At 45.2% G+C, this 9,310-nt stretch overlaps 1 long non-coding RNA gene across 1 annotated transcript in view; it reads right to left on the bottom strand.

Moving 5' to 3' along the window:
* Positions 1 to 1,858: 1,858 nt before the first annotated feature.
* LOC123331269 overlaps positions 1,859 to 9,310 on the bottom strand; it is a 45,536-nt gene continuing 38,084 nt past the window's right edge. The window contains exons 2-3 of the long non-coding RNA XR_006547826.2: positions 2,809 to 2,898; positions 1,859 to 2,590 (exon numbers count right to left, since the gene is read on the bottom strand). This is a non-coding gene — a long non-coding RNA (uncharacterized LOC123331269). The remainder of the gene's footprint in view (positions 2,591 to 2,808; positions 2,899 to 9,310) is intronic.

Genomic DNA, 9,310 nt, shown 5'->3' with positions numbered 1-9,310 from the left:
GGTACATGATGAAAGGGATCTCTTTTCTTTGACATCCTGTCATTCAAGGATATTTTACACAATTATCCTCACCACTGGGAACAAATTGTGAATGAAAATAGTTTTCTTAGTGTCTTAGGTCTACTTCTCAACTTTTGACATGTGTCAGGGTCATTTGGAACATAATCACTTGTTACACTGTAGCTTGTTGGGTCTTTGCCCACAGAGTTTCTCATTCAGTAGATCTGGGGAAATCTGCATTTTTTAAGCTATCTGTTTGGGGCCACATGGCATGCGGGATCTTAGTTCCCCTACCAGGGATTGAACTGGTGTCCCCTGCAATAGAAGCACTGAGTCTTAACCACTGGACTGCCAGGGAAGTCCCGTGATTTGCATTTGTCATAAGCTCCTCAAGTCACACTGGTGCTGCTGGTCCAGGCAGGGACCCCACTTTGAGAGCATCTGGTGCACGGTTTCTCTTTCTCAAATATATGGTGAAGATCAGCTTGTCAGTCCACTTGTACTGGGGCCCACACCATCGGTAGAGCCATGTGGTCCAGGCTGTGCTTCATTCTTTGCTATGTGGTGCGCTAAGACAGTGTTAGCATCACCGACTCGGTAGACGTGAGTCTGAGCAAACTCTGGGGGCTGGTGGCAGACAGAGGATCCTGAGATGCTACAGTCCACGGGGCCACAAAGAGTTGGACCTGCCTTAGCGCCTGCACACCACCACTAAGGCAAATTCTCATGCCAGCCTTCAGCATATTGGCCCTTTCCTGCATGAAAGGCAGGTCTTATACATCCTCTCTGAGGGTAAAGTGTGATGTAAAAATAAATCAACTTAGCAAAGAAAAAGCAAGAGCTTGAGTCCAAACGAGGCTTTGCAACATACCAGTTACGTGAATATGGGCAAATTAACCCCTATAACATTCTTTTCTATTGCTAGCCCTGAGGGTAATTTTTTTACCGTCTCACAAGTGTTTTAAAAACTGAGAACAGCTGTCTGACCACAGGGGGTTATCATGCCTCACATCCTGCAAATGTGGTCCACCGTGATACTGGGCACGAAGTGGTTCAGCAGAAGCTCCTGGAGCTTCTGGTTCCTGGGAGGATGTTTAATGGTGTGATATAGAAAGTGTCTCGGAGAAGGCAATGGCACCCCACTCCAGTACTCTTGCCTGAAGAATCCCATGGACGGAGGAGCCTGGTAGGCTGCAGTCCATGGGGTCGCTAGGAGTCGGACACGACTGAGCAACTTCACTTTCACTTTTCACTTTCATGCACTGGAGAAGGAAATGGCAACCCACTCCAGTGTTCTTGCCTGGAGAATCCCAGGGACGGGGGAGCCTGGTGGGCTGCCGTCTATGGGGTCGCGCAGAGTCGGACACGACTGAAGCAACTCAGCAGCGTATGTAATGCAGAGTCCCTTTGCTGTCCACGTGAAACTCACAACATTGTTTGTCAGCTGTGCCCCGATACAAAATAGAAAGTCAGAACAGAAAAAGCGGAATATCCCAACATGGCAGATAGCAGAGACAAAGAAGGGAATAGTTTACACAAGAAAGAATCTATAAATCCTGAAAACAAAATTCAGACAAGCCAAAATCAGAATAGGCACATTGACTAAATTGTTACTAGTTTACTGGAGATCCAGGACTAAATCTTGATGTCAGAATCTTCAGCATTTCCCTTCTAGTGCCTGAACTACATGAGCCTTGGATACGCTGTGCAAGCAGTTCTTTTTGCAGATGGACTCATTCTCAAATCCATTTGTCATCTTCATAACAGTTAAGGAACTCTCAAGATACTTTTACGTGTAAATACCTCAATTTGGGAGACTTCTGCTTGACCCTAAGGGTCAATGTTCTGGTATAGGGAGTAGACAAAATTGAATCAAGAAATCTTTGTAAAATGATGTACTAATGAGATGTATCCATCTCTTGTGCCTGTTGTGCAAAAATTGTAAGTACTAATTTATAGTACAACATCAACTAAAACCACAATTTTTCTTAAATCTTTCCTCCTGGGAACGGAAGCTTGCAAACCCTACCCCATGAGTTTGGTCCATACTCTCTATTTTTAAGGACTGCCAGATAGCTGATGATGAGGCTGTTTCTTACACTCAGGCTTTTCATTGCTGTGGTCACCTTCCTGGTACCTATGATGATAAGGGCTACTTTCCATCCCAAAAACTTTAGGGCACTTTACTGAAAGGACCCACTTTCAAAACTAGTGAAACCACCTCTGAGTCTTAACTTACTTCTCAGGAGGATTGGATACTAGCTTTCATTATTTCCACTTCTCTTTCTTCATGTCAACTGTTGTGCTACCATTGCTGCATGAAAAGACACTAAGTGGTATAAAACAGCAATTACTGTGCTCGCAGATTCTGTGGATCAGTCGGGAATTCTGGAAGGGTATGTTAGTGACACCTCTTCTCCACATCAGGACCTTAGCTGAGGTGACTCCATAGCTAGGACTCAACTCATCCAAACGCTCACTGCCCTCCATGTCTGGTGGTTGGAGTGGCTATCAGTGAAGACTTCAGATGGAGCTGTCAGCAAGACTTCCTTCAAGCTGCTTGGGCGTCCTCACATCATGGGGGCAGGTTCTAAGAGTGAGCATCACAAGAAAACTAGGCAGAAGCTGAATCCCCTTGTATAATTTCAGAAGTCACATAACACCACTTCTAGAGTGGTCGCAAGCTTCTGCATAATGGAGAAGAGGGAACATAGACTCCACCCCTCAATGGTAAAAGTATCAAGATACATTGTAAGAAAAAGTAATGTGCCCATTAACTGGAAAATGCAGTCAGTCATACTGTCTTACCCTTTTTTCCACTTTGCCTCTTGCCTCTATTCCAAGAATCACTTTGGATTTCATTCACCATTTCTTTTCTCTCTTCCATCCCTCTCCTCTCTATAAAAAAACATTTTTTTATATAGGTATAACATTCTCCAAAGTCCAGTTTTATCCCTACCATACAATACTGTCAGAAATAAGTATTTCATGAAAATGCTTAGCAAAACATCCAATATATAGCAGGCATGCAGTATATTTTTATTGAGGTATAATTAATATACAGTCAACTACAGGTAAAGTATACAATTTAACAAGTTTTAACATATGTACATACCCATGAAGCCATCACCTTGATCATGATAGTAAGTATATGTTACCCTCGAAAGATTCCTCATACCCAATTGTAATGCCTCTTTCCCATCCCTGCCACCCAGCCCTCCCCAAATGCAAGCCAACACTGATATGCTTTGTATCACCATGGATTTGTTTATATTTTCTAGAGTTTTATATAAATGGAATCATACAGTGTGTGCTCCTTTTTTGCGTAGAAGATGGGGGCAGGGGGGCAGGCTTCTTTCACTCAGTATTATTATTTTGAGGTTCATTTATGTTACTGTGTGCAACAATAGTTCATTGCTTTTTGATGACAAGCAGTATACCATTGTGTAGATACAACACGATTTGTTCATTCATGTGTTAGTCTCCTCATGCTGCCAAAATACAAGGCCATAAGTTGGGTGGTAATAATAACATTCCAGAAATGTTATTTCTGGAAGTTTGTCCAAAACCAAGGTGCCAGCATGGTCAGATTCCAGTGAGGACTCTTCCTGGCTCTCAAATGCCCACCTTCCAGTTGGGCGCTCACATGGTGGCAGGGGCAAGTGCCTCTGGTGTCTCTTCCTATAAGTGCACTAATCCTATCAGATTAGGGCCCCAGCCATGTATCCTCATTTAACCTTATTTACTTCCTTCCTCCACGTAGAGTCACATTAGAGTTTAGGGCCTCAATGTATGAATTGGGGCACAGAAAGTGAAAGTGTTAGCCATTCCATTGTGTCCCAACTCTGTGACCCCATGAACTGTAGCCCACCAGGCTCCTCTGTCCATGGAATTCTCCAGGCAAGGATACTGGAGTGGGTTGCCATTCCCTTCTCCAGGGGGTCTTCCCAACCCAGGTCTCCCACATTGCAGGCAGATTCTTTACTGTCTGAGCCACCAGGGAAGCCCCCATGGAGGGGGACGCAATTTAGTCCATAATGATTCATATGTTGATGGGCATTTTGGTTATTTGCAGTTTTTGGTTGTTACAAGTTAAAAGCTGCTAAGAACATTTGCATGTGAATCTTTGTATAGACATTTATTTTTATTTTCTCTTGAGTGAATGATTAGGAGTGGAATGGCTGGAATCGTATGGTAAGTATTATGTTTTCAATTCTAGTTTTGCTTTTTCTAAACTGCTGAACTATTTTGCAAAGTCTTTTTACCATTCCCCATTCCCACCAGCAGTATGTGAGGGTCCATTTCTGCCTCATCTTCATCCGCACTTGGTGTGGTCAGTTTCTCATTTTAGTCATTATAATAGGAAGGTTGTGTAATAGTATCTCACTGTGGTTTTAGTTTGCGATACCCTAGTGACTAATAATGTTGAGCATCTTTTCATGTGCTTGTTTGCTATCCACTTGTCTTCTTTGGTGGAGAAGGCAATGGCACCCCACTCCAGTACTCTTGCCTGGAAAATCCCATGGATGGAGGAGCCTGGTAGGCTGCGGTCCATGGGGTCGCTAAGAGTCGGATACAACTGAGCGACTTCACTTTCACTTTTCACTTTCATGGATTGGAGAAGGAAATGGCAACCCACTCCAGTGTTCTTGCCTGGAGAATCCCAGGGACAGGGGAGCCTGGTGGGCTATCGTCTATGGGGTCGCACAGAGTCGGACACGACTGAAGTGACTTAGCAGCAGCAGTGTCTTTGGTGGAGTACCCAGAGGTATTTTCCCCATTTTAACTGAGTTATTTGTCCCCATGTTGTTGACTTGAGATTTCTTTTTATTTCCTGGATATGAGTCCTTTATCAGGTATACACTTTGCAAAGATTTTTCTCCCAGTCTGTGACCTGTCTTTTTATTCCCTTAACAATGCCTTCTGAAGGGTAGGAGTTTTTTGTTTTTGTTTTTTTTCCCCCATTAAATCCAATTCATCAATTCATTCTCTTACAGATTGTGCTTTTGGTATCATTTCTAAAAAAAATCTTTTGTCTTCCCAAGGTCACAGATATTTTCTCTAATTTTTTTTTCTGGAAATTTTGTGGTTTTAGGTTTTATACTAGGTCTATAATTCATCTGGTTTTTATCTTTGTAGATCCTAGATATGAATTGACACTCTCTTTTTTTCTTTTTTGGCATGTGGATATCCAGTTGTTCTAGTACCATTTATTGAAAAGGCTATCCGTTTTTTACTACATCATCTTTTTGTTTGTTTATCTGGCTGTGTCGGGGCTTAGCTGCAGCATTCAGGGTCTTTGTTGCACCACAGGAGATCTTCACTGTGACTGGAGGGCTCAGGAGTTGCACCGCGTGGGCTTAGCTGCTCCAGGGCATGTGGGATTGAAGTTCTCCGACCACGTATCACATCTGTGTCCTCTGCATTGCAAGGCAGAGTCTCACCGCTGGACCACCAGGGAAGTCCCACTGCATCGTCTTTGTTGTGAGTTGAATTGTGTCTGCCACAGAGATGTTCAGGTCCTAACCCCCAGTCCCTGTGAATGTGGCCTATTTTGGAAATAGAGTCTTTGTTTACAGATATCAAGTGGAGATGAGGTCACGCAGGATTAGGGTGAATCCTAATCCAAGGGTTGGTGTCTTTATAAGAAGAGAGAAATCTGGACACAGAAACAGCACAGAGAGGAAAACAGCACATCATCTACCCTGTGATGGTAGAGACAGACGATGTAAGAGATGCATCTACAAGCCACAGAGTGTTAAGCATTGCCAGCGACCAACAAAAGTTAGGAGAGAGGCACGGGACAAATCTCCCTCCAGAGGGAACCAAGCCAGCCCACACCCTCATTTCAGACTTGTAGCCTCCAGAGCCATGGAAGAATACATTTCTGTTGTTTTAAACCACCCATTTTGTGATCATTTGTTTTGGCTGCCCTAGGAAGCCAATACAGACCTTATATAAATACATTTTTAAATTACCTTATTATTTTTGTTTTACTTATTTTTTGGCCGTGGTGCAGCATACGGCATCTTAGTTCCTTGAACAGAAATGGAACTCATGCCCCCTGCCTTGGAGGCACAGTCTTAACCGCTGGACCACCAGGGACGACTCTTATGTTTTTTTAAAGATTTATTTTAACATAAAAAATAACTCAGCATGACCCCTTTACATGTCCCTGTCACTTTGGCTGGAAACACATCCACACACAGGTAATGTATTAACGAGTAAGTGTGCTCTTTTTGTGGGATTTGTTTTTCATATCCACTCAGCCTTTGCACATGGCTCGAGCATGTGGAGCGGGCTCTGGAGACGCCCCGCTGTCTGGCAGGTCGCAGGCGGCAGCAGGCGCCCCCGCCGACTTGGCGGCCTTCCGGCAGCACTCAGGGTTCCAGGCATGGGGGGAGGAACCACCAGATGGTTGAGAAGAGCCTCCTCCATTCAGGTGACCCCACGCATGTGGACGGTGCAGAGAGATTCCAGACAAAGGGGAGAGGCTGGGGCTGCTGACAACGGCACTTGGTGCCCCTTGGCCCTCGGGCAGCGTGGGCCAAAAGCCAGCGTCCAAAGAGGTGCCCCACACGCGGCTGCAGTGTGGAGCACACGGGCCATGCCAGCGAACCCCCCCTTGGCGTGGCCGCAGGTGAAGAGCTGCACTGCACAGTGAGAGAATTAACCTTCAAAGAGCAGGCTGCGTGGTGCCCTTCTGTCTCCCCTGCTTGACACCCCCTGCTGCCCCAGGAAATGGCTGCAGTCCTCGGAGGTTCCCCGCCAGGCCCATATGCGGTGACATTCACTCATCCTAAGCGCCAGTCTTCACCAGCCTCCTGGGGGGCAGTGTCTGTCTGGCCCAGGGCTTACCTCCAGGACTGGCCTCATCAGCCTCAAATTTTTACATTTTCCCATGACTTTGGGACTTCAGCTATTGGACTATATGATGGTTGGTGTGAGATGAGATTCTTAAGTGCAGGGCATTACCTGAGGGCGAATATTAATTACACCCAAGACGCAGGGCCTCCTCAGCATGCTCCCAGGGACGCCAGTGCTTCTGAGCCAAAGCAAAGGGAGGGGGAAGGAAACGGCCAATTATCGAGCACCTACCATATGCAGGCACAGTGCCTGGTGCTTTCTTGCAAATTATCACATTGAAAACGTAAGCAAAGCAGAGATCTAAAGCCAGAGAAGGACACAGAGCCATGTGTAAAACTTTTACCCCACAGGTTGATGCCATTGGCCCCCTTGGGAGCTATGACATGTGAGGAGCTCTGCACACCACGTGTCCTTCACCGTTGACTGTTCATATCCCGTCTACCTGAAGCCCTGGAGAACTGAAGGCTGGCCTTCAGGTGGGCAGTAAAACCAGCTGAGGACAGCTGACGAGCCACCTGAGAAACGGAGTCGTCCTGCTTTTACATTCAGTCCTACGTTCTTTCCTGGAAGTCTGAGTGCTGTTAAGTCAGAGTTGTGTCTGACTCTTGCGACCCTGTAGACTGTAGCCTGTCAGGCTCCTCTGTCCATGGGGTTTCCCAGGCAAGAATACTGGAGTGGGTTTCCATTTCCTCCTCCGGGGGATCTTTCCAATCTAGAGATCGAACCCAAGTCTCCCACTTGGCAGGTGGATTCCTTACCACTGAGCCACCTGGGAAGCACCAATAGTACGTATATTTCACTATGATATGAAGATTTTTGTAAATGAATGTCCCTGGCTAGGACTTCATTATCAGAGATGTCCCTGGCTAGGACTTCATTATCAGAGATCTTGCACAGCTCAGTTAACTCCTCTCAAAGGAGCAGGAGGCTGTTTCCGAAGGACACGGACCCTGCCATGCTTGCAATGTGGCCCTTCCCTACAAAGCGGGCACAGATTCTCTGTAAACTCCAAGCCACTTACCGCACCTACGCTCCCACCCGGATCTAAGCATATGCCATGACACCTCAGGCACGATGGGCAAACAGATTATTTATGGGATTTGGCAGAGATGTCTTGATCAGGGTTTTTAGTCACCGCCTCTGTGACGGCACCCACTGTGCCAGTGAGCAGGTGAAGTGAATAATAATACATCCAACTTGGGAGGTCAGCTCCCGCTCCTGTTTCTCATTATTCCATATGTGATTAGCCAGAGCCTCTCCGCAGCTTAGCTCCCCACTGTGAAGGTGGGCTGCTCATGACTCAGACCGGTTCTTTTGTCGCAGGGATAGGAGAGCAAGAGTGGAAATTGCTCCTGTGCAATCTTTTTATTTTGAATACAAAAGGCACCATTTTTTGACTCATTGAAATGGAAGACTAGAGCCTGTTTTTCCTCTTTTCCATTTCAGTGCCATCCTCACTGTTTGAGTTCATCGGTAAACCCTGAGGCTCCATTAAAATATAACTTGATTAGGGATCAAGCTTTAGCATCATTCTAATTGATTTGTTTCCCTCCCAACCTAACCCCTTCCTCTGAAGGAAAGGGAAATGGTGGAACCCTCCTGTTTTACCTCAAAGAAAAAAAGCAAAAAGACACCAGAAGCTGCAGAAATAGGAATTTATAGCATAGACAGAAGTCTCTTCTATAGTGTCTCTCTAGCCAAAGTTAGAACTAGACTCAAAAATGCCAACATGGGAGAAATGGGATCATCTAAATGACGTTCATGTTAACTGTGTTATTCGGCCACCCTTGGCCAAGTTTTCTAATAAAGCCTCCGTAGATGAACTAGATAAATAGCAAGCTTATGTAAACAGATGAGTTTATAAACTCTGTATTAACTAGCACACTTGGGAGTCTAAATTATTGAATACTGATCGTAAGACTATTCAAAGCATGGCCACACATCCTTTATCTTTCTGTTCTAAGTCTTTGTCTATAAACAGCATTATCCTATAATATATAGGTCATATATATAGATTATATATTATAGAATAATAAATATATAATATATAACATTATAGAATAATCAATTACAAATAGTCATGTTCTGACAATTTGCTCAGCATTGTATTCAGTGGTTTGGCCAAAGTTCCACCCTGCAGAGGAGAACTCTCCTTCTCCCAAACTGAGAAGGACAGTAATACCAGTGGGTAATAACTGAGGCTGAAGAAATCCACATCTCAGTGTGGTCGACATTGGGGCAGATGACAAATATTCCAGTTACCCTCCATCCAGGTACCCGGGCCTGAACTTCTCCCCCAGGTTACGGTTCTTTCTGGCCAGGTGACTGCACTGAGCTAAGGAAACATGAACGGGAGTCCAACAGCCAAGGTTTTGCTGGTTCCCCAGTCTCCTGCTGCAGTTACCTCTAAACTCTGTGCTGCAATGGCGCCTGCGTCTGCCTC

This window comes from Bubalus bubalis, chromosome 22 (genome assembly GCF_019923935.1).
Source record: "Bubalus bubalis isolate 160015118507 breed Murrah chromosome 22, NDDB_SH_1, whole genome shotgun sequence".
Classification (NCBI taxonomy): Eukaryota; Metazoa; Chordata; class Mammalia; order Artiodactyla; family Bovidae; genus Bubalus; species Bubalus bubalis.
The sequence above is the reverse complement of the archived record's forward strand: the minus strand, read 5'-3'. Positions and strand labels throughout refer to the sequence as shown.